Below are 25,832 nucleotides of genomic sequence, written 5' to 3' on the forward strand. Positions count from 1 at the left end.
GGTGGCTGTATTGAGGTGGAGACACCTGTTAGCAGTGAGGCCGTAGATCTTGGTGCTCCCCAGATTGGACTGATGCTCTCTCCAGACGTGGGTCACCAGTTCAGTTCCTAACAGACTCATTTGGAGTGGCGGTGCCTCGGCTCATCAGTGTCATCTTGCTCACGACCACCGTGGTCTCCGTAGCCCCGGCTCCTGGCTCACCGGTCTCCACCTCCCGTGATACTGTGCTGAGGCTGCACTGTTGTCTGGACAGCCTTTCTTCCACTCCCAGGATTAGGGAGACACCAAGTGTCATATGTAACTAGGTTGTTGCTAGTGCTGATCTTGCTGGAACCTGTTGGCTGTTAGGTCTGAGGGCCTCATGGAGCTATTGACGAATAGTATTCCAAAATTGGTATTATTTTCCTGTGGGACCAGAACAATGCCCTGAGCTAAGTGACTTCACTCCCAGACTAGCACATGCCTAGCCTATTGCCCTTGCGATGTTAGTCTTTCCACAGCATACCAATTTGTGCCTGACGTGCCACTACTACAGTTCTTGATCTGCTGGCCGTCAGGTCTGAGGGCTACCCGGACCTGTCTTGGGCGGAACCTGTAGGATGTCGCATTATTGCAGTTCACGGAGCCAGAAAGGAGTCACTCCCAACTCAGTGCATGTGCAGTGCCTTCCCATATGCTTTGCCTCTTTTTATAAAATGGTGCCCAAGAACAGTCAGTCACTCCAGGGGGCGACTGGGCTGTGAAATACACCCTGTTCCCGCACTGCCTGTCTGAGGCCTGCCACTCTGACTCTGCTCCTGGTCAAATCAAACAGACCAGCAGGACGGGCAGTTCTTTGGATTCTCCTCCTGAGCTCCCGGCGAACGTCTGTCCCTTCCCACCTTGTTGCTGGTGGAGTTCAGATTGCAGTTCACTGAATGCCACTAGAGTATCAGTCACTGCAGCACCACACAGTGTCCGCTGCTTTCCCGTGTCTGTCAGTCTCCAGGTGCCCCTCTGCTGCTGTTCTGTCCTCTCTTAGTTCCTGGATTGTGCCCTCTCTGCTTCCCACTGGCTAGTGTTTATCCAGCTGCTTTAACCTGTCCCTGCCCTATTCTTCCATTTTGATTCCAGAAGCAATGCTCAGCTTGTATTGATGAGCTGACCCTGAGTGTTAATTTTTAGCTAATAAATTTTTGTTGAGCCTATAGAGGGTAACATCTTCAGTTACATTCCTGTGAAAATCAGAAGTAGACATGGCCCCTTCCTTCCTTTCAGCATAAGATGTGTAGACAAATATTATTTAGTTATATATAGAAATTTCTATTACAAGAGCAATGTCATAATATTTGATTTTTAGAGTCCTTTAAGCCTCCAGGAATAACAATTTTGCTTAATACTTGAATAGACAGAGTATTGCTTGTAACTAGCACTTCTTATATAAGTGACAGTGCAGAAGAGTGCTGGGCACCATGTGTCTGTCTCACACTGGGCACCGTGTACCTGTCCCGGACTGGACAAGCAGGTGCAAGGACAGAGTCAGGGAGCTGACCCTGTGCAGGGCACTGCTGGGCACCATGTATCTGTCTCACACTGGGCAGGCAGGTGCAAGGATAGACGGGGAGCTGACCCTGTGCAGGAGACTGCTGGGCACCGTGTGCCTGTCTCAGGCTTGGCAGGCAGGTGCAAGGACAGTCAGGGAACTGACCCTGTGCTTGCCTTGAGGCCTCTCCCACTGGCGTTTTTGGGGAACATGCTTGGAGACTCAGCCAGGGAAGGCTTTGGCTGAAGAAGGCTCGGGGTCACTGTGCTGGTGCTGTGTTGGCTTTGACACATACGAGGTACCAGGGCAGGTGTCCCAGTTCTCTCCAGTAGGCAGGGAGGACCCAATGAACCTCCAGCCCTGTTTTCCTGTTCTTTTCAGCCCAGTTTTCCTTGGGAGCAGCCGAGCCTGGGGCCCTTGCTGTGGTTGGTCTGCTCTGGCTGTATTCTAGAAGCATAATGCCCAGGCCGCCCTCCAGCTAGCATTCCTGGTGTATGTGCTTTGCCCCACACGCGATCAGCCCATCATGACACATTTCCAAAAGTGGTTAATCTCACCGACTTAGCCTCTTCTCTCTCAACGTACTTAAACCTGAGTTCTCACTCAGTGACTTACCCTGGCTGTATTTGTTGTGTGTTTATGTCTTAGCATAATAATTTTGTTTTGTGGTTGACAGTATCTGTCTTCTGATTGTAAGAATTAACTGTCCCAGAAATATTGTGTCACCTGTATGCTGTGAGTGGAACAGAGAGAGTGGCATACTCATTTTAAAGCTTTCAGAGTTGAAGTTTAGAAGACTGTTCCTCTCATCCAGCTGGCTTAAATCCTGTTCTATAAAAGAGAACCCTTGGGAAGAGCTTTTTTTAAAAAATGACTAACTTGTCTTGAGAGTCAGCGTTATGGCAGATCTCCCCGTGGTGCGGTGGTCAGCGGGGGCCAGGCTGGTGCCTGAGGCCGTGAGTTTCATTCAGGCCCCTCACGTGGGTACAGGGCCCAGCAGTTGCATTGTCTTCCTCTGCGTCTTCAAGGTCATTAAGAGGGAACTGAATTGGAAATGGATGAGCCAGTACATGAGCCAGCACCCGCACGGGGTGTCAGCCTTGCCAAAGCACTGTGCTGACCCAGCAGGTCTGTGCCTGGACATCTCATCTGACACTCGGGAAACGCAACTTCACCACAGTTGTCACCTGTTTCCAACCCCAGGATGGTTGAAATCCACACTTCTGTCACGCGTGGACATTATGAAATGTGTAACTTGCTCTTTCCCTGATGTGTTTAACGAGTGTGATCAGACAGGCAGTGGGACGATCAGAGAGATGGATTCCTTCCCCCACTTACTACAGAGATCTGTTTTGCTTGTGCTGATCCCTTTCAATGTATTCTCAGCAGCACTGGGATTGGTGCAGTGTGAGGAAAGACAAAGAATTTGCAAGAATAGCCCATTGCTAATGAGAACGCCTTAGGGATTTAGCCAAGCAAGCCCAACGTCATTTATCTTAGGATCACAGAAAAAGAGAATTGCTCACCCTGTTCTGTTGAGGACTCAGCGTGGCCGGCACTGTAACGCTTACAGATGTGCTAGAATCTACTTTATAACTTTTGCTATTAGTTGCTAAGAAACCAATGATAATTGCAGTTCAGATCCTTTGCCATGTTGGCCTCTTCACGCCTCTGAGCGGTGTTTATTTCCTGTAGATGATTAAAGGGTCCACGTGGTAATTTTTAAAAAAATAACTGAGAGCAAAGGCCTTTTGGGAACTCCAGCCCTGCTGTGTGGTTTCTGCTGTGGAGGGGAGTGGAAGCAGCGGCTTGTGTTTCCATCGTGATGTTGAAATGACACGGAACCCCGACAAGCGTGTGATAGCCCACTTTCAGAAATTGGTGTTTTGAGTCATTGTGTTGGAAGAAAAGAGGCATTTACAAGGGGAAACTACAGCACGGGATTGTTGTACGAGCTCATGTGGCAGCTCTGTTGGGTTCTAGTTGGGACAGCTTTGGGGTAATCACTCCATTCTCCTGCGATCTCCATGTTCCCTCTGCACAGCAGGGCAGTAGCACGTCCCTTGCACTTACATGAGCAGGAAACAGGATGCTGAAGTGTCTGAAGCACTAGGAGCCAGCTGCACAACAAGTGTGCTGGTTATTTATATTGTATTAAAATACCCTTTGAGCAGCCTTCGGATATGTACATGGTGGGAGTCACCGGGATACAAACCAGGTGCTATAAGTGCTGAGCTGTCACACTGGCCGCAGTAGCGAACACCTCAGACCTGGGGAGTTAGTGTGACTGGGAAAGGTGGGGCTCGAGGGCTCGGGAATGGGGAGACTGGAACTGTGGGTTGTTTCAGCATTCGGGATTTGGCAGTGAGGTCAGTTGTTTCTGGGCTGACCACCCACCCTTGCTAACATGATGTTAGTACTTCCCATACGTTTGACCTCCAATGCCCTGTATCAGGAAAATCCCACTTAATCCCACTTGTCAGATAGGAAAACTGAGTTTCAGAGGGATACGGGCACTGTCCAGAGTTCTACTATTAGGAAGCAGTAGAAATGACATTGAGACTCAGCCCTGCCCTGCTGCATGGCTGTGAGACCAACGCTGGGTCTCAGGGGACTGGGGAATGGCATGCAACCGTGAGTGTCAGCTGCAGCTCAGACCCAGCTCTGCCCGAGCCTGTGGCATGCAAGGCTTTGCACCGATGTCTCAGACCTCTGCTGCTGTGGAGCCACTCTCGACAGCACTGATGCAGCAAGCACTGAGAAGTGAATCCAGACAGGAAAGTGGCTTACACTGGAGGCCGTCTGGGTCACCCACAGCACCAGACGCTTCCGGCCGGCAGTAATGTCTGGTCCTTAAACATGGGTCAGATCAGGGCACTGAGCCCATGCCTTCCTCATCCAGATCTGACCAGTGAAAGGGTTTGAATGAGTTGATCCACTTCAAGAGCCTCTGTGTGATAGAATAGGGCGACCCAGTTGAAATAACCCATTTCAAGCTGAAACATACTGATATCATGCACAAAACCAAGACAACTCAGGGAAGTGTCTGCCTGCAGCTGGGGAAGTCCAGCACTGCCTTCATGGAGACAGAGGAGACAGCAGTGCCCTAGGCAGGGGGGTGACTCACCACCGTGGTCAGCTGCTGTGCCATAGGCAGGGGGAGTCGCTCACCACCGTGGTCAGCTGCTGTGCCATAGACAAGGGGAGTCACTCACCACCATGGTCAGCTGCTGTGCCATAGGCAGGGGGAGTGACTCACCACCGTGGTCAGCTGCAGAAAGCCTGGCTGATGGCAGACGCCACTGGGCTGAACCGCTGGCTCTGCCTGCCACCTGTGGCTGCCACAGAGCCTCACTGCCCCGTGGGGACAGAGGGTTCACTCCTGTGACCCACCTGACCTGACCATGTGGGTGTGAGCTCAGGCCGTGGCTTGTGGAAGGCGTGATGGTGGGCTCTGGGCCCTTCCTCCTGAAGGTGGCATGCTGGTGTGACTGCAGGGTTAGACAGTCGGCTGAGTCGTTTCCTTTTCGCTTGGATGGTTGAACTTGGGTAGAACATGCTTAGGTTGCCCGCATGACTGACTTGCTGGGCCCTCAACATCCAACCTCTCTCTTCTTTACCACCCTGTCGTGGAGGAGGACGTGTCCACCACCCACGACTCTTCACGGAGAGCTCCAGTCCGCCCCGCACCACACGCAGTGCTGCGTTAGCCATGCTTCTCCAGGCAGACCCCGTATTTCATGTGCAGAGTTGTTGGGGAATCGGCTCTCAGCAGCTTGGAGGCACAAATGGCATATGATCTCTGGCAAGGCTCAGAGAAGCTGGGGTGTATTTCCAGTGCAAGCCACGTCAGCTGTAAACCCTGTCCAGGGCAAAAGACGGGAGGCAAGTGGGTGGGGTCCCATTCCGGTCTGCCCTTTGTCCTGTTTGGGCCTCTAGTGGTGTGGACGCTGCTGACCGTGGTGCGTCCCCCTGAGCCCATCAGGAGAGATGATTTCATCACGGGGCTGTGTCTCATCAAACGGGTACCTGAAACCAGAGCTGTTAAATGTTTGCAGAAACCAGTCCTGTGCTATCATGGTGCATACATGCGGGAACTTGAAAAAGTAAATCAGAGGGCCTGGCGTGGTGGCCTAGCAGCCAAAGTCCTTGTCTGGAACATGCTGGGATCCCATATGGGCATTGGCTCTAATCCAGGTAACCCCGCTTCCCATCCAGTGCCCTGCCTGTGGCCTGGGAAAGCAGTTGAGGACGGGACGGCCCAAAGCCTTTTGGACCCTGCACTCGCGTGGGAGACCCAGAGGAGGCTCCTGGTTCCTAGCTTCAGATTGGCTCAGCTCTGGCCGTTGTAGCCACTTGGGAAGTGAATCATTAAAGATCTTCTTCTCTGTCTCTTCCCCTCTCTCTATATATCTGACTTTGAAATAAAAAATAAGTAAATCTTTTTTTAAAAAAAAAAAGTAAATGAGAATTGCACATTATGGGAAGCCTGCCCATGGAGGGACTGCCCACAAACGTCCAGGGAGTGACTGGGCATCCGAAGTGCCCCACACTGCCAGCCCGCAGCTTTGCCCGAGCCCTGCCCCTCGTACTGCCTGCACTAATGAACACGGGGTCATGACCAAAGCCTGTCTCTTTTCTTTTCTCCAAGAGCCGTAATCCTGTTTAGGAGGAAAAAATAATAGGTCTTTCTGGATCCAACAGTAGGCTGTCCTCAAGGGAAAAAAACAACCTTAGCCTGTGGTTTGCCGTACGGACGCGGGTCAGGTCGGCCCCTGTGAGGCCCCCGAGGCCAGCAAGGACGGCGTCCACGGGCAGAGAGCACCTGCGGTCAGTGTGAGCTCAGAATAGAGTCGTTCGTCCCAATGCTGCTTTGTTTTTATTTGACCCATTTTTCCTGTCACTCCCACATGCAAAGACTGTCAGAAATTGGAATCATAGGTACTTATTATAATGTGCACTTGCAGCTTGACCTTGAAAGGAAGGTATTTGGAGAAAATCAAATGTCTTAATGTGGATGAACAGTGTGAGGAGCGCTGTTGAGAACGTGTGCGAGTGAGTTGCGATGCCCGAGAGGGTCAGGTGTGGTTTTACCCGCAAGTTGTTGCTGTGGCAGTCATGCTGTTCCTGGCAGGGCTGCCTGAACCCCGTCTGCGCCCAGAGGACACAGAGAAGGAGGGCTGCTGCTAGTCTTGGTGTGGCTGTGGGGTCAGATTCCACATCTTCAGACAGCAGACAGAAGACCAATCTTCTGAGTCCGTCTTCACTGCCTGCTGAGGCCTCGGCCCCTGCGAGGAGCTCCCGTGGCCCGTCTGCACTGCGTGCTGAGATGGGCAGGCTCAGCCCCTGCGAGGAGCTCTCGTGGCCCGTCTACACTGCGTGCTGAGATGGGCAGGCTCAGCCCCTGCGAGGAGCTCTCGTGGCCCGTCTACACTGCGTGCTGAGATGGGCAGGCTCAGCCCCTGCGAGGAGCTCCCGTGGCCCGTCTGCACTGCGTGCTGAGATGGGCAGGCTCAGCCCCTGCGAGGAGCTCCCGTGGCCCGTCTGCACTGCGTGCTGAGATGGGCAGGCTCAGCCCCTGCGAGGAGCGTCCTTGGCTCAGCAGTGTTTCCCGGCGTGGACAATGACACACAGTATAACCCAGCTCGTTAAATCAGACACACACGGAGCCTCCTGCCGCAGTCCTACATGGAACGGCGTGCAGTCACGCAGTCTTGCTCACAGTTAGCCCTCGCCTCCGTTCGCTGTGCAGAAGGGAGCCGTCCCAGAGCTCCAGGGTGCCATGTGCCACGTGGGGCCTGGTACGGCAGCAGTGGCTCTGGATGCAGCTCTACCCTGTTGGGCAGCTCAGCAGTGTCATGGCAACACACTAAGAAGGATCCATGTCTGTGATGTACTGCAGGAAGTGGGGTTCAGACCCGTGCCAGGACCGCGGTGTGCCCAGCCTGCAGTGAGGCTGGGTGAGTCCAGCTGGGCCACATGCAGGTGGGTAGAGTGTGGGGTTGAGGCTCAGATCCATGCCAAGACCACGGTGTGCCCAGCCTGCAGTGAGGCTGGGTGAGTCCAGCTGGGCCACATGCAGGTGGGTAGAGTGTGGGGTGTGGGGCTCAGACCCGTGCCAGGACCGCAGTGTGCCCAGCCTGCAGTGAGGCTGGGTGAGTCCAGCTGGGCCACATGCAGGTGGGTAGAGTGTGGAGTGTGAGGCTCAGACCCGTGCCAGGACTGCGGTGTGCCCAGCCTGCAGTGAGGCTGGGTGAGTCCAGCTGGGCCACATGGAGGTGGTTAGAGTATGGGGTTGGGGCTCTGGACTGGAAGCCCCTCGGTTCTTCTTCACACACTTGCCACCTACCAGCCCACAGCCAAGAGATGCTGGCATCTCCCAAGGGATACAGATGGGGCCTGTGTGGCCTGAGGAGTCGTGTGCTGCACAGCCCTGGTGCTGCCACGGTGCCTTGGCTGGAAGGCTCAGCCCTTGGCCTGGCTGGCCAAGCAGATGCAAGTTCCCTTCTACAGAAGACACGGGGGGCACGGGGCGGGGCAGGAAGGGGGTGAGAGGCAAACACTAGTGTCCTTTGCTTGCAGGGGAAAGCACAGTTTTGGTTTTGTGACTCAACCCTTAATCCTGGCTGTGTCTGCTGGGGAAGTGCCTGTTTTTAGAGCTTCCCGGTGAGGTGGCTCGCGGTTTGAGAAGGTGCAGTTAATAATGATGATGATACTAATAATAGCACGATCACCATTCGGTGCTTTGCAATTACCACATGTCAGGACACGCGATTTACAAGCATAATCTCACTTTCTATGAAGGAGAAAAATCGTTACCTCTTTTAAAAATGAGAAGAACCAAGATTAAGTGGGATGAAGTCATCCATCCGAGCCGGCATGAGCGCAGTCACAGCCGGAGACGAGGTCTCTGTACCAGCCGCTCTCTGACCTGGCCAGCTCCTCGTCACCAGAGGATGGTTGGTGACAAGTGGATTGAAGGGGAGGGTCCCTCCAGTGCATCGGGGTGCAGCCGTGCAGGACGGTTGCTTCCGCTTTTGTGTGGGTGGGGATCTGCAGTGTCTCAGAATGCAGAGAAATACAGTGGGTCGCGGGCAGGGAAGGAAGGGCCTGTGCAGGCCTGAGCAGCCAGGGGACCCAGACCTGTGCTGCCCGCTCACTGTGAGACTGCCAACTCCCCAGGGAGGCAGACAAGCCTGCACCACACCTCACACCCCACACCTCACACCCCACACCCCACACCTCACACCCCACACCCCACACCTCACACCCCACACCCCACACCCCACACCCCACACCCACCTGCTGCCTCTGAGGATGAACCCACACTGTGACTCCCGTGGGGGGTGTCTGTGGTCCATCGTCATCTTAGCTTCCACTAGCCTGGCAGTCCCAGGCAGAACCAGGGACCCCTCATCTCCCACCACCTCTAACTTGACATTTTTTGACCTGCATCCTTTTCAGGAAAGTGGTCCCGTTTTTTCATGCAGACTTTCCTCGTGGAGTAGACAAGTAGCTGGTTATAACCAGCATCTGAACTGCTGCTTTGCACACATAGGTTTTGTCACTGTTGCTTACAAAAAATGAGGTGGATTCCATTACCAATGCGAAACTGTCTCCTTGGCGAGCCTGAGGGTCGAACATTCTACGAGAGCCGCTGAGCAGGACAGCTGCGGACTGGGGGGCTCATCCACTGCTGCATGTCCACAGAAGGACCACCCCACCTCCCTGCGGTTGAGATGAGTTTTATCACATAACCCACAGGAACCTTGCGAGGAATTATGAGAAGGGAGGTGGAGTAGGCCAGGGAAAGCCAGAGCTTGCTCCCTCGCAGTGCTGCCATCTGAAAGGCCAGGCATCAATGGGGTAGGTTCTCTGACAGCTCCAGGAAGATGTTCTCCATGTCACCCAGGCCTGGCGGCTGTCCTAGACCCCACCCAGCCTCTCTTGCCATACTTCACACAGCTTCTCCTCTCTGCCTCCTCTCCCTCTGCCTCGCTCTTAGAAGATACACACAGGAACCAGCACTGTGGCACAGTGGTTAAGCCACCACAGGCAACACCATACCCCACGTGGATGCAGGCTCACGTCTGATACAGCTCCATGCTGATGTGTCTGGGATGGTCGAAGCACAGGGACCCCTGCCACCAACAGGGGAGACCCCTGTGGAGTTCCAAGCTTTATCCTCCAGCCACAAGCACTGTGGTCATTCAGGGAGTGAACCAGCAGATGGAAGACCTTCCACTGGTTCCCCATTTCAAAAGAACCAAACAGCAGAAGGAGGGGCTCGAGGCCGGTCCAGGACACCCTCATCATGTCCTCACCTCATTTAACAGTGTCCCCAAGGTTCCTTTCCTGGCACCCAGGCTTAAGATCTGCATGGGGGGCTGCTTTCAGCCTCCCCCCATTGTCCAGGTGTCATCACATGGCACTCCTTGAATCGAGTGCCAGGAATTTCTACCACACCACTTGGGTGCCAGTGGTTATATATAATCTGGTTCACAGACCAGCCGTGGCAAAACCTGCAATCCGCTTAGTGCAACAGAAATAACATTAATCTGCTTGGATATTAATCGTGTTTTTAGTTTATAATGAGATGTTTCAGCAGTGTCTAAACTGACTAATCCAGACAGCGTTTGGTTTGCAGCTGAATGCGTGCTGATTCTGACTGGGAGCGTCCTAGGCAGATATGCTGGGAAGCCCATTGAATTAGCAGGTGCACCTGAAGTTTGTTAACATTAGTGTTTCAAGTGTGATAATCCTTCAGGGAGAATCCTTGTGGATCCTGTCCTGCTGACACCTGCCACAGCCCTTCCCAACACTCCCAGTATTGAATGAGATTTTCTTATAACATCTGTAGCTTTCCAGTGTGTGTGTGTGTGTGTGTGTGTGTGTGTGTGTGTGTGTTAGAGAGAGACAGACAGACAGAGGCAGTGGAAATCCTTATTTAATCTCCTAGTTTTAAATGTTTGTGCTGGGCCTGGTGCTGTAGCCTAGTGGTTAAAGTGCTCACCTTGCACATGCCACGATCCCATATGGATGCTGGTTCTTATCCCAGCAGCCCTGCTTCCCATCCAGCTCCCTCCTTGGGAAAGCAGCTGAGGTTGTCCCAAAGCCGTGGGTACCTGCACCCATGTGGGAGACCCTAAAGAGACCCTGAGCTCCTGGCTTCGGATCAGTGCAGTTCCAGCCATTGTGGCCACTTGGGGAGTGAATCATCAAATGGAAGATCTTCCTGTCTCTCTTCCTCTCTGTATATCTGACTTTCCAATAAAAATAAATTTTTAAAAAGTATCTGTGATAATATATAATCCCACAAATTAGTAATAAGGCGTACCTATGTGTGTTTTCAACATATATGTTCAGAAATGCTACTCTGTGGAAGCAAAGCTTGGCAGAGCAGTGCTTCGCTGTCCAACGGCAGGTGACCCGAGATGGGCAGCAGCCCCAGGACAGTGGCAGTGTTTACATGGGGCACGTAGAGGAGCTAGTGTGAGTGCCACGTCTTCCTGCGGACCGCAGTGGCGTGAGGATCGCTCGCCTGCGTGCAGTGCTGTCCACCTGCGTCTCGTTGCGGGCGGAGACCCTCTTTCCCTGGGCTCCCGGCAGGCTTCTGCTCCTTGCTGTGGAACTGCAAGAAAGCCGGCACTCAGCTGCTCAGCACGACTCCCACAGCTGTTAGCATCAGGATCCGGGCACATGACCTCGCTCGAACCATTTCTGGCTTTTGTCCTTAAGTGCCTGACTTTTTCCCAGCTGTTGTAGGAGTCAGGATTCTCTGATTTCCTGGGGTTGAGGCGTTGATGCTTCATGGATACAGCAGGGAAAGGTTTACCCAGAGTCGAGGCCTCCAGAGCTCGTGGTTCTGCCTTGTAGCTGTTGGTGACCGTTGCTGCAGGTGCTTTAGCGGTGCTGTTTTCACATCTCGCGTGAATGACGGACATCAGCTCCCACGGAGCCACACCTTCAGTGGACCTCACCTGTGGCGATCAGGTGCCATCCCATCATCCTTTGCAGTATGGGAAAATAACAAGAGGAGGGAAAGCACTTCCTGTCTTGGTCACCATCGTGTGCCCACACCGACGGTCTCACAGTGATCGAGGCAAGGGTCGGAGTGTCTTGGCATTTTTTGCTCTACACCATGTGTGTCCACAGGTGACTGCTGTCATCCGACGTGACAGTGAACCCTAGCCTAGTTCCCAGCTCAGTCTGAGCTGATCTGTGCAAGCACCTGTTACAGGCTCGGCTGAAGCCAGCTCTCTCTGGACCTATCAGGGACCCTGCGCAGACAGCTCAGATGTTATTTGGCGAAAGTGGTTCTTACAGAATGGGAAGTTACTCTGCAGCCGGTATGCAGAGCAGTATTATGGGCTGTTGGAGTGTTGGGCAAGGGGAGGGGACGCTTTGCTGTGGCTCTGTGAATGCCGCTTGCAATAGCTGGTGCGAGTTGCCCGGTCAGAAGTGCGTGGGGCGCAGCACGGGGCTCTGCTCGGTGGTGTTGGTGTCAGTGTGAGTCAGAGCCTGCAGAAATGCCGTGTGTCATGTGCCAGCTGCGTCTTTCAGCTATCTTCCTGCTTATTCGCCTCTTCATTAATTTGACTGGAGGTATTTGTCCCAAGTAGTTTAATTGCAAGCCTTTTCAAAACATTTGTGGAAAGCAGAACTCCCAACACTCTGGAACGTTCTGCAGTGCCGTCAGCGCTGGGAGTTCTCCGTGACCTGTAGACTGATGCTTGATTCCAAGTGACAGAGCAGGTGGAAGCCCCCACGAGCCCTGGGCTATGATGGACCCCCCACACCCTGGGGTGCCTGACCCCCAATGAGTGTCCTCCCCAGCCTGGGGTGCCTGACCCCCAGTGAAGGTGCCCCCATGCCCTGGGGTGCCTGACCCCCAGTGAAGGTGCCCCATGCCCTGGGGTACCTGACCCCCAGTGAAGGTGCCTCATGCCCTGGGGTGCCCGACCCCCAGTGAAGGTGCCCCCATACCCTGGGGCGCCTGACCCCCAGTGAAGGTGCCCCCATGCCCTGGGGTGCCTGACCTCCAGCGAGTGTCCTCCGCAGCCTGGGTTCCCCAGAACGGCCTGGCACTCTGGGGTCTTTGATGCTGTCGTTGGCATAGCATATCCCACAAAAGCGACCAGCAGTGCCCAAGCCCACGTGGGGGCCACCCCCTTTGTGTTCAGAGACACTCCCCTCTTCAGAACAGCCCTTTGGCTGTCTCCTCCGGGGCGGGGACTCCAGGCCAGCTCTGGTGCTGAGTAGGTGACAATGTCCCATTGTGCTTGTAGCAGCGTTTTTAGAGTGGCAAGTGGGTATAATGTTTAAATATTTTACTGATTTGAAAGGCACGGTGACAGGGAGATGCAGAGCCACAGAAAGAGATCTTCCATCCACTGAGAGAGAGATTGATTGATTCTGGCTAACACTCTTAATAACCAGTGGTCACAGTGGCCACAGTGAGGCCAGGCCAAATCTAAGAGCCAAGAATCCCATCTGATGCCAGGGTACTTGGGCTGCCGCCCTGGCTCCTAAGGGCCGGAATTGAACCTGTGTCCTAATACAGGACGTTGGGATAGCAAGCAGCTGCTTAACTTGCTGGGCCACAACACCGGCTCTGAAGTGGCCTTCTTTTGATTAAAAATTGTCTTACATTTAGAAAGGGCATGTGTGATCAGTGCAAAAATATAGTGTACATGAAGTGAAATTTGTATTCTGCCTTGTTTTCCGGCATGAATCCCGGCATGGTTGGAGTGGGGGCAAAGTGCTGTTCTCCCCGCATCTCCTGTCACAGCGCGGGAGGCCCGAGAGAGCCACTGCGATTTGCTTTCTTCTCTCAAATTAAATCCAAGTGCATCTCAATTAGGTTACGTGTTTGCTTTGGACCAAAAAAAAAAAAAATGAGGACTCGAAAAGCTCCATCATCATTGAGCGAAATGAAGTTGTCGGCTGCTCCCTTCCTTCATTGCGGTTCTTAAGAAAATGCGATTCTTGGGAGAGACCCCGCAAAGGATTGTTCCTGAAGGTTCCCAGAAGCCAAAATGATGTGAAAAGTTGAATCGCTCACACAGACTCGAGGTTTCTAAAAGTCAAGCAGGTAGAATTTTTTTGGCATCCGCAAGTCTAAAAATACCACTTGATTAAATCCACTTTTCAATATCCCTTTTAATTCTATCATATGGTTTATAATGTGATCTTATTTCTCTGAGGGGAAAAAAATGAAAATGAAAAGCTGGATTCTAAAAATAACAGCCATAGTTAATACACAGGCTAAATATACCCCCAAGTTTTCTCACTGGCACATTAATTCAATGAAATCTAATTTAGGCTGGCTCCACGGATCTGAATAAAGATGAGTCCCTGTAACCGGTCCGTATTGTGCTTCAGCTTCTCGCTTTGAGACGTATCAGGAGAAACGCTAATTGCTGAGTCTCCCCACGATCCTGAGTTCTGGAAGCTTTCTGAGGGGGAGAGTGTTCCGTGCCATCGTGTGCTTTGTTGCCGACATTGTCACCCTGGCCTCGCCCCATTCCTCGCGGCTCCACACTGCGCTTCCCGGGGAGCCTTTGGGTGTTTTCTGGGCCGTGGTCTGAAAGCCGGCAGCGGCAGCTCCACAGTCTTCAGTGACGGGAAAAGTCAACTTAGAGTCCCTTTGCCAAAGAAGGCGTCCGTGCGGTGTGTGCGTCTCTAGGGGCCGTGCGGTTTTCAGCTGTCACAGCTTAACCACGCAACACTTCGCAAGCGTTCTCCTAGAGAAGAGGTTTGTCTGCAGAAAACAAGTTCAGATTCCGTGGGGATGGCAGTCTGCGCTGGGACCTGCCCCGGTCTGGGCAGACCCTCAGGGCTCGGCCGACTGCCTGGCATGTTCTTAGACCCTCAGGTGTCTGGGCACCTCCTGGCATGCTTTTCGGGCCTCTGGGTTCCTGTGGGTCTGTGTCTTCATGGATACTGTCTCTTTTTTTCCCACGAAATTCTATTTTTCTCACGGTTATGTCTGTTACTATTTTCCTTGCAGGACATACAGTTTCCTTCGTGCCTGGCCCTCCTGTAGCACTTTGTTTCAGCCTGCTGAAGCTCTTGCCACTGTCTGCACCCGGAACACTCCGTCCCCTCGCAGACCAGGCTTCTCCCCTCACAGACCAGGCTTCTCCCCTCGCAGACCAGGCTTCTCCCCTCGCAGACCAGGCTTCTCCCCTCGCAGACCAGGCTTCTCCCCTCACAGACCAGGCTTCTCCCCTCGCAGACCAGGCTTCTCCCCTCGCAGACCAGGCTTCTCCCCTCGCAGACCAGGCTTCTCCCCTCGCAGACCAGGCTTCTCTCTGCATTTAACTTTGTGTCTGAAATTTCTTACCACTCTGCCAGGCATGCCCGGTCATCCTGGCCAAACAGCACCCTAGGTCAGGCCGCGTGGCCCAGGCACCTCACTGGGCTTCCCTGTTTATTCACAGTGGGATCTCCACATCCTGCAGCTGTCCTCACGGCACACTTTGGTTGCCAACTCTCCCCATCTGCCAACACACGCTGGCCTGGCACCTCCTTGCCTCCAACTCCCAGTGTCTCCCCCTCTCTTTCTTGCAATGCCAGCCCAAGTGCCCTCTTGGCATTGTGCATCTCAGATCCCTTTTCCTGTCTCCCCTGACTAAATCTGCCTGCTTGAGCCTTCGCTGCAGGGTCTCCTGCTGCGCCTCGCCGGGTCCCTGAGATGGGGCTGTGGGGCTGTGCCGTATCCGCTGTTTGTGTTCCCCACCGCCCTGCCCTGCTTCGCCTCTGCTCTCAGGTCCTCTCCTGGCCACGCTCGGGGCGGTTGCACCAGGGCATTCGCCTTCTCCCTTCAGGACCGCACCCCGAAACTCTCCATAGGACACAGATGGGATCAGGCACTTCCTGAGCTGCGAGAAGGGTGGGATTTGCACCGTTCTCTTGCTCAGTGAAGCTGCAATGTCTCTCTATCACCATCCGCCCCACAAGAGCAAGGTCAGGGTGGCTTTGGTGAGTTTTCAATGTTGAAAAATTCTCCACACTTCCACACAGTCAGAAGGCAGCAAAGGATGGCACGGTGACAGTGTTCAGTTGCCGTAGCACCCGGCTCAGCCAGCTTGCTCATCCCTGTGACCGCACGCTTGGTCTGGGTGCAGGGTGTCCATGACTTGAGGTACACCTGCTCCTTATTGTGAGACTTGGGAAAATAATGAAGACCCCCTTCAAGGGAGATAAACAGAACCTCAGGAAGACATGAGACCCTATGTTGAAATGGCCTCTGCTCTCCGGTCCAAGACAGCTTTGCTGTCATCAGGAAGGTTTGGACAGAACCTGGTGGCACGGCACCGGGCACAGGCATGCGGGAGGCCCAGGAGACATGCTGTAGCACGTCTTCCAGGAGCTTGCCGCGACCCAGAGAGGGCACAGCCTGCCTTCTAGCCCTGGGAGGTTAACTAGCTCTGCAGACCTTGTCACCTCGGTGGGTTTCAGGCGTAACTATCCATCCCACCCGTGTCGCAGGGAAAGTGGCATAATCCAATGAGCTACAATAAGTAAATTTTTTTTAATTTGTTAAAAAAAATACTGTAAAATGTAAGGAGAAACCTCACTGATGAAACTACTGCTATTACTAATAAAACTTCTAAATGTATTGTTGCCATTGTTGCTAAAGTGCAACTGCTACTGCTGGGGGTCCGTGCAGTGGCTGTTGGGGACATGAAGAGAACAGCCACTGTTGGCAGGGCCCAGGGGAGTTCCCAGCTGTATGGCAAGGCCTGGTGGGTGTCTCTCCAACACCTCGACGCAGTCTCGCCCCCTTTGCACGGACACTCAGCCACCCCACTAAGAATTCTGCACTCCACTGAGGCACTGCCGTTTGCCCCGTGAGACGGCTTCTGCACCTGATGTGAGCTGTGGCTGTGTTGATGTGGCTGCTCATGTTGGCGGCTGGGCCTTTAACTACACACAGGAGTACAGTTAAGCCCATGCCATCTCTGGACACCTTACTGTGTGCCTACCCATTGCCCTGGAATCTGGCCCAGACGTGTAACATGCCTTGTGGAAATGATTTGATAAGTATCCTAAAAATTAATGAAAGTGATGGGAGTATGAGCTGGAACTGCTATGGTGATAAATGCAGTTACTGTGAGCTCAGAGTCTAGCCTGTCTTTGCAATTTCTCTGGAGCACAGAAAATATATTTGTTCTAGCTGCTTTTATAATTTTTGGCTAAAGGAATTAAAGGATGCTCTTATTAATATTATAGATATACTTCTAATTATTGTTTGACTGCTTCTGGGGTTGTAGAGTCTGTAGTTGTGGGGGGATTTAATATTTGAAACTTTGTCTTGGATCTTTGTGTGTTTTTCCCTTGTGATATATTTCCCCCACTAAGTGACAGGCAAGTTGTGGAAACAGAAATGTGGTAGGAGTGTATCGCTGACCAGCAGGTAACTGCGTGCCTTGGCCTTGGCCTTGGGGTCCTGGCTGTTGCCCAATAACTACTGCCGAAGAGTAACGGCTTGCTTTGAAGAAAATGATTATGGTAACTTACAGCATTAGCTTTTTTAAAAGATTTTTTTTAATTTTATTGTAAAGTAGATATATGGAAAGGAGGAGACAGAAAGGAAGATATTCCTTCCATTTATTTACCCCCCAAGTGACTGCAATGGCCAGAGCTGAGCCAATCTGAAGCCAGGAACCTATTCCAGGTCTCCCATGCAGGTGCAGGGTCCCAAGGCTTTGGGCTGTCCTCTACTGCTTTCCCAGGCCATAGGCAGGAAGCTGAGTGGGAATCATAGAACTGACGCCCATATGGGATCTGGGTGCATGCAAGGCGAGGACTTTAGCAGCTAGGCCACTGCTCCGGGCCCTACAGAATTATCTTTAAGAGCACCTGGTTGAGCATGAAGTAAAACATAAAACAACCAAACTTCTGTGCATGCACACTTAATCCTGAAGCTAAAAATAGAACAATCAAATGTGTTTGCAGAGGTTTATGATGTGTCTGAGTAAATAAAAAGGACAGCTTCTTGAGCTGTTACAAGAGGGCACCAGGTAACAGTGCCCACGTCTCTTTTCAGCCAACCACACACACGCTTCTCGAGCTGTGCACTCGGCTGGAGCTGGCCTTCGGCACACTCTTCATCTTCATAGAGGTCACATCTTCATAGAGGTCATGACCTCGAGGAGTAAAGTGCATAAACTGTGGAAGGCACTGAATATTCACGGTGCCCATCCCTCTGCTGGGTGCCCAGAATCTGTGTGTCCGTGGGCTTTCAGGGTGTTGCTGGTGTGCATGGCACGCCCGCAGTGCTGGAGCCACACCGGGCAAGGCCACTGGCTTCCGAGTGCAGGTGCCGTCGTGGCTGCCGGACCAGGGCCGTGCGTGGGGGCGTGTGCTCTTTTTGGTGATTTCACTCTTGAACACGCTGGACATGAAGTTCTCCCACACGGTGGGGTGTCTGAGCAGTAAGCAGTACCATGTTGTGGGCTGGCATGAGGATTGCGGCCGTGGCAGTCCACCGGCTGGCATGGAGGTCGTGGTCGTGGCAGTCCACCGGCTGGCATGAGGGTCGCGGCGTGGCAGTCCGCCGGCTGGCAAGAGGGTCGTGGCCGTGGCAGTCCACCGGCTGGCAAGAGGGTCGTGGCCATGGCAGTCCACCAGCTGGCATGAGGGTCGTGGTCGTGGCAGCCCGCCAGCTGGCATGAGGGTCGTGGCCGTGGCAGGCTGGCATGAGGGTCGCGACCGTGGCAGTCCACCAGCTGGCAAGAGGGTCGTGGCCATGGCAGTCCACCAGCTGGCATGAGGGTCGTGGCCGTGGCAGCCCGCTGGCTGGCATGAGGGTCGCGGCCGTGGCAGTCCACCGGCTGGCATGAGGGTCGCGGCCGTGGCAGCCCGCCGGCTGGCATGAGGGTCGTGGCCGTGACTGTGGCAGCCGCATGGTGGTAACTGCTTTCCCACAGGAGTCAGCTGTTCCTCTCATGCTGATCCTTATTTGGAAATTTGTTGCTGATTTGGTCGACGTGTGGTTTTCTGGTGAAGATACTTGTTTATGTGTGTCCAGTGTGGTCTAAGTATCTTCTAAGTGTCTAACATAAGTACTAGCATGCAGTACAACCCTGTGTGCCCTGTGTGCCCTGAGTGCCCTGTGTGCCCTTGCTGGGGGAGGGCATGTCCCCCAGGCTGCAGAGGTGCCCTCAGCGCCCCGTGTGCCCTTGCTGGGCAGGGTGTGTCCCCCAGGCTGCAGAGGGAGGGGAAGGTGTCAAAGAGCATTCCCCCCTTAAAGCTTGCACACTGAGCCCCTCCTGTCGCCCTCCTGTTGCCCCTCCTGTCGCCCCTCCTGTCGCCCCTCCTGTCGCCCTCCTGTTGCCCCTCCTGTCGCCCTCCTGTTGCCCTCCTGTCGCCCCTCCTGTCGCCCTCCTGTCGCCCCTCCTGTCGCCCTCCTGTTGCCCCTCCTGTTGCCCTCCTGTCGCCCCTCCTGTCGCCCTCCTGTTGCCCCTCCTGTCGCCCTCCTGTTGCCCCTCCTGTCGCCCCTCCTGTCGCCCCTCCTGTCGCCCCTCCTGTTGCCCCTCCTGTTGCCCTCCCTGACTGTTTGGAGTCATCCTGAAGACACCAGCTTACACTTCAGTCGTCTCTTTTCCCCTCTCGGGAACAGGCTTGGGTTGTGTCATTGTGACAGGTAAGCCAGCGCCTACAGTGCAGCAGGCTGGGAATGTGGTCGGGGTCCTAGCAGGTGGATTACTGGCCCTGAAAGAAAATCCCTGTCCATCTTCTGCAAGTGTTTCGGAGAGCAAGGCTGTGGCATGGGCATTGCTGCAGCCGACAGGTGTGCCATACTGCAGGGCTGTTCGGAAACACTGGAACGGAGATGCGGCCCTGCAGCAGGCTCTAAACAGTGAGTGAATCAACATGGGGACCGTGTGTGTGTTGGATGACGGCTTTATTTTCAAAACTGTAATTAAATGAGATAAAAATATATGGTTGAATCTGCCCGGGCAGCTTTCATCCAGCATAAATAACAGCTGCTGCTCATCTGGGGCTTTCCTTTGTACGCAGGGCGTTTCTCTGGCCCGCTAGGAATTCTTAGCCGCCACGTGTCTCATTCTACCACCAAGGCCAAGGAAATGTGTTCTCAGGAAAGGGCCCTTGATGAACCAACGATGACGTTAACCGCCTCTTCCCCAGAACCACAGCGTGAGGACACCTGTCCACGGCTCGGCATGGCTGGCGTTTCCGTGAGCTTCCAGTCCCCAGATTACGAGTTCAGAACCACAGAGCGCTGGCCTCCTCCACACGTGGGTGTCCGAATGCTGTGGCGAGCAGCTTCTTCCGCAGCTGTTTGGGGGAACAATGACTTTCCTTTGTAGAGTTTAGGGGATGTTTAACCTCACGGGAATCTACCCAATGTCTGCTGAGAGCGAAAAGTCAGCAACCATCACTGTTTCCTTGGGCAGCATAGCCACAGCCACCTGTGCTGAATATTAAGTGCTGGAATATTCCATACAGCGTGCCTTGCCCAGACGTATGTACCTGAAGGGTTAGCTGAGAGTGAGTGATCCAGTGGGAGTTTAGCCTGAAGTACCTACATCCCATGCCAGCCTGACCGGACTGGACTCCTGACTCCAGGCCCCTGGAGACAACAGCTGCTGCGCCTAGTGGCTGCGTTCTTTCCACCCCCAGGGAGCCCTGGCTTGTGTCACCGGCCCCGCCTGTGGCCCTGCCTTAACCCTTGGTCGCTACATGCGTTTGGGGAGTGAACAAGCAGTAGGAACTCCCTGTTTCTCTCTCTGCCTTTCAAATAATTGAATGATTTTAAAGCAATGACATGAAGCCCCTCCTGTGCAGGTCTGCAGGCACATCCGGTGGTCGGCAGAGCTGTGGTCTCGGCTTTGGTCATGGCCTGTGGCCCGTCGAGCTGTGGTCTCGGCTTTGGTCATGGCCTGTGGCCCGTCGAGCTGCGGTCTCGGCTTTGGTCCTGACCTGTGGCCCGTCGAGCTGTGGTCTCGGCTTTGGTCCTGACCTGTGGCTCTCAGAGCTGCGGTCTCGGCTTTGGTCCTGACCTGTGGCTCTCAGAGCTGTGGTCTCGGCTTTGGTCCTGACCTGTGGCTCACAGATCTGTGGCTCTCTGCTTATGTCATTCCCTGAGGCCTGATGTCCCCATGTATTTCCTGGTAGCCTCCTAACCAGATGCTGCTCCATGTGCTTCTCAGGGCTGTCCACCCAAGGTCACCGTGACCGGCATCTGTGCTGCCTTCAGGGTCCGCTCTTGCTCAGATGATACAATGAATCCTTCCTTGTTGATTTGGATTTTCAGTGGGGAGAAGACAAACCTGCTAAGATACAACTGGAACCGCAGGTTCCTGCTTCTGTGTCAAAGCTCTAATGACCCGCAGCTTCCCAGCTGCAGAAAACCCGCAGCAGATGGAGCACTGAAGGTCCTTAACTGGTTGGCCATCTAGGGTGACACCTGTGGGCTGTGCTGTCTCAGGCAGGCCCAGCACCGTGCCAGTGTCATGTGCCAACTGTGTCTCCATCTCACTGCATCGCAGCTTGCATTTTACCATGGGCGAGGGTGAATGGCTCAGTGCCCTGGACCCGAGTCCTTTTCACACGCTTCCCCGGAGCATGCCCGGCCACTGGCCACGTGATTGTCGTAGCCCGGTTGCTAGGAAGCACTGAGCCGTGTAGATCCATACAGGAAAGCTGCTCTTGATCCTTGAAGTCTCTGACTCCAAGCTCAGCGTGTGAAGCCGGAGGCCAGGCGGCGCTGACTTCCTGCCAGGCTGCAGCCAGAGGAAGACTGGCCTGGCTCTGGCCCCGGCTGAGCTCACGCTGGGAAAGGGAGGGAAAGAAAGCGCAGAGATCAAGTGAATGAGCACTGGAGATGAAGATGGGGCTTGCTCTGATGGCTTGTGGAACCAGGACGGCTGTAAATGACCAGAGCCTGGCTGAGGTCTCCTCGGGAAGAACTCACAGGACCAGGAGACACGCTCGTGAACAGAAGGTAGGGAGTGGACAAAGGGAACAGCAAGTGTGAAAGTCCCCGACAGCCTTCACCTTAAGGTGCGACAGGAGAGGGAAGCACAGTGTCACTACGGAAGTGCATAGAAGTGTGCTGTGGCAGAGTGCAGGCCCAGCTGGTGCTGCGGGCGGGGTGGCGTCCGAGAACAGCCCGCAGCCCATGCTAAGTTTGGCCAGACTGATCACTTCCTGACATCTCTGTTTCTGTTTGTGCTGTGAAGTATGAAGCCAGGGAAGAACATACCCACCTCACCATTAACACTGCTGGGTCAGGTGGTGCCAGGAAGGGGTGAGAGAGCAGCAGGGCCCGCGAGGCTGTGCCAAGTCCTGGTGGTGCCCAGGGAGAGCTGAGCTCTGGAGTGAGGACCAGGGGCTGCAAAGCTGTGCCAAGTCGTGGTGGTGCCCAGGGAGAGGTGAGCTCTGGAGAGTGGAACAGGGGCTGCAAGGGCGTGTATTTGAGGAAACCCGTCTCCAAAGCAGAACCACATTATTTATGATAAAATCACTCTAACCTTGAGCATTAGAAATGAGCACATATTGCTTCGTATTGGATGAGCAAACTGGAAACAATGAAATAAAAAAACACCAAGGCACTGTCATGTACATCTCTCAGTATTTTCTAATTTTAATATAGGTAAATATGTGTGAGTTTCTGTTTATATTTGCTGAGTTCGGAGCTCAGGGAGGGTGTGTGCAGTCGGCGTTGTAGAAGATAGAAGATGGACCACTGTGATTTCAGGATCGTAGTGGACAAGCACGCGTGTACGTCATGGTCAATGGGTGTCTCCTGGGATAATGCTGCCGTCGTTTCACCTTAAAGCAGGGCGTGATCCATCAGGAAGCTCTCAATAGACGGCACTTATCAATCAGTCATACGTTCCTACTGCCTTCCTCATAACTTTATCAGTTAAAGGAGAAAATGCATCACAGAAGGAAAAATCTGAAGCTCATAGACAAAAGCCTTAAACATAGATTCCCACCACAACCACGGGCTTAACACCCTAGCTTAGTCTAAAAGCATGCTTTACAATGTTAGTGCAAACATTCTTGGGCTCTTCCAGCCATATGGTCGATGGGGGCGGCTGAGACGGTATGAATTGTTGAAGGCCTTATCAGCAGCATCACTCCCGAGTTCACGTTGGTTGTAAAAACCAACTCGCAGGGGCAAACAACAATGCCTCGATAGATTAGAGAATTCCCAGCGGGGCGGTCAGGTGTCCATGCAAAGGGGGCGAGACTGCCTTGAGGTGGTTGGAGAGACATCCACCAGGCCTGGCCTTGCAGAGGAAGCATCTCACAGCCTTGTCAGCAGGGGAGCGGTTACACCTTCGTGTCATCCACACCCACTGCATGTATTAATATTCTTTCCATTTGATATACAGTACAAACATCTAAAACTTTGCTTGGAGATAAATAGATATGTTCAGTTAATATGGTAATACTTAATTTGTTATTTCTGCTAAAAATAGCAAGTCTTTTTAAGGAAGCTCAGCTGCTGCTCATTTGTTTAATGAAAATGATATTTTGCACATAAAAGCAGCAGAGGCTCTCAGTGTGTCTTAGAAAGATGCGTTCATGCAGAAAACTGTATGTGACCCAGGATCACGTGTCTTAACTCGACCTGAGTCAATGTCTGGCTTGCCCAGGGCCGTTTGGCTTGGCTCAAGGACAGTGGATGTTTTTTGCTGTTGGAGGGTGGACTGGCCACTCCAGTGATGTTTGATCTTTGGAAAAGTTTGGGCTCTCAGCATTTCCCTGGGAAGCTGCTTTCCGTGCTGGCCCGAAGCAGTAAGGACGTGCGAGCATTCATTGGGTCCCAACTCTGGACTAGGAGGAGCTTGAGAGCTTCCCAGGCGCCGTCTTCACCCTCCCAAAGCCCCGTGCACTGGGGATAATTGTGCTGGCGTCAGAGAGCAGGGCCTTGAAGTGGAGGGCCTGGCAGGGCCTCACCCACGTCCTGCAGCCCGAGAGCATGCCCAGGCGCAGACTCACGCTCTCCCAACCTCAGCCTCCCGCTGGGAAATCTGGCATGGGGGAATTTGGCCATGCCACTCTCACCAAGAGTTTCTTCCTGAGTGTGAAGACGGTGGGAAGTGCAGCTGTGTGCCACACGAGTTTCTGTGAGTTGAGATCTGTCAGCTATGCACTCTGAAAGGTGCCGAGATCCACCAGCGCTCGCACGCCAAAGTGTGTCCCCTTGATGAGACTCGGCTTTGAATGCACTCAATGACACTGGATTGGCAGAGCTGCTCTCCAAAAAAGGCTCTCTTTATAAATAGTGCAATCACCGTTATGGAAATCATCTTCATAACCAGTGTATGGCTTGATCATTTTCCAAGTTGCTATCGATTTCCAGATTGATTGAGATAACAGAGGGAGCCGTTGCTGACAATTTCGTGTTGAGGCTACCGAGTAAGAATTAATAGAGCCGAGTATTATCCAAGTTAGGCAAACGTGATTTGGTGTTTTTCCGTGCATCGAGGCAGTCTGTTTCTTCTTATTCCGTTTCCCTCTATTCCCTGGGGACCTTTTATCATGCTGCAGTTGTTTTTATTATCTTATTGACCTTGCCTGGCTGTTTTAAAACTAACTTTTTATATGCTCCTCTGGGTGGTCTTATCCTGCGAGCGGCTCTGTTCTTCCTGTGCCTGCGCCGCGGCCTGGCCCTTAACAATGGCCTAAATAAATTACTCTTCCTTATTTGCTGTTATTACTTCTCAAAAAAAAAATATCTTAAATCCTCCTGTTGCTATCTTCCCTAGACTGCATCCAGGTATCCGTTATCGACTGCGGTTTCCGTGGCTCTAAACATTTGATAGTTTTCCCAGCCAGGGCTGCCCAGACGCTCCCCCTCCCTGTCTGATTTACCCTGTGGTCTGGATTCCAAATGCCTTCTTATAGAAAGCTTTTTGTTATTGACCACCTGGTACAGCTTTAAGGCCTTTGTATACTTTCCCTCCTCCAATAATTGAACTGCTGAACCACTTCCTCCATGCTCGCTGGGAGCTAACACGCTGAATACTAGAGCCAACCCAGGCACTTCAGAACATGAATGGGAAGAGATGGAATTAAAAGATAAGTTTGTATTGGTGCAAAAAATAATAAAGTAATTTATAGCTTTTTTTTATAATATGCATCTCATGGATTGCTGGAGAGCTTTTACATTCCAGTTCAGCTTTCATCAGGTCAGTGAGCTAACACGTGACAAGCCCTCCTATTTTTAAATGGAGTGCAGGTGTCACATCCACGGGAGAATAAAGGACACTTCTTATCATAGAAACACATGATATCTGCCACAAAATCGAGCCTGCCTTAGCATCTGATGGTGGGGATGATTGTGTAAAATTCTGGTGAAAAAAACCAACTCCAAAACTTAGAGCTGTTTATTTACAAAGGTCTGCACATCCCATAATAATGAGCCATTAGCAGAGCTAGAGCAAGCTGTCCCAAGAAACTGTGGGGCTGATTCCTCATGGCACATTGCTGACGCACACTCAGCAGCTAACGGGAGCACTGTCCCCGGGGCCTGTCCAGCCATGACCTGCTGCTGAGTTGAGTTGCCTCTGACCACTTCTACTTGCTCATCTTCATCCTTTGCACCCGCGTTTAAAACCCCTGCCTCAAGTGCTGTACCACAAAGGAAAGGGACCACTGGAGTGGGTGACATCTGCCAGCCCTGCTTCCCCTCTGTCCTCAGCAGCCTGAGCTGGCAGTCACAGGGCAGTCACGTGAACTTCCACACTTTACGTTAAGTGCTGAAACCAATGCTGTGTGTATTCAGTGGTTCCCAATTCTACAGGATGCTGCTGGCAGGATAACTCAGATGCCCTGGGTGTGTCTGGGTGGTCTACACCAGGCCCAGGAGCAGAAGCACCCTGCTGTGTGCCTCTCCTGTCTGTGCTGCTCCCTGCCCCCGCCCTTGGCTTCTACCTCGCACGTACTGTGCAGTCCAGGAAGCAAGCACCAGGCGTGCTGAGGGACCACGCGATGACGTCACACAGAACACCCTGCAGAGGCCAGTGTGGACATGGGGGCCAGTTGCTGGCTCTGGCGGGCACAGTCAGATGCAGGTTACAGTTAGTTCCAAGCTCAGTGTGAGTCCATTAAATTAGGTGTTTTAGACAGCAGAGAAATGAACTCTTAAAAAACTGCTTATTGAGAGGATTGCATTCGGAAGGACAGAAGAAAAGAGTTTTTTCTCAAACAGTAATGTGTCTGCAACTTTATCAGACATGCTTCTTGCATAAACTCCGTTTGTGTTGGCAGCTTCCGGCGTTCACACTCGGACTAAGCTCGGTGCTTTCAGAAATGC

At 53.0% G+C, this 25,832-nt stretch overlaps 1 protein-coding gene across 1 annotated transcript in view; it reads left to right on the forward strand.

The window, feature by feature from the left end:
* CNTN4 (contactin 4) overlaps window positions 1-25,832 on the forward strand; it is a 277,582-nt gene that overhangs the window by 135,894 nt on the left and 115,856 nt on the right. The gene's annotated exons all lie outside the window — the stretch shown is intronic.

Source organism: Ochotona curzoniae, unplaced genomic scaffold (genome assembly GCF_017591425.1).
Source record: "Ochotona curzoniae isolate NIBS_2020 unplaced genomic scaffold, NIBS_Ocur_1.0 contig_908, whole genome shotgun sequence".
NCBI classification, from domain to species: Eukaryota; Metazoa; Chordata; class Mammalia; order Lagomorpha; family Ochotonidae; genus Ochotona; species Ochotona curzoniae.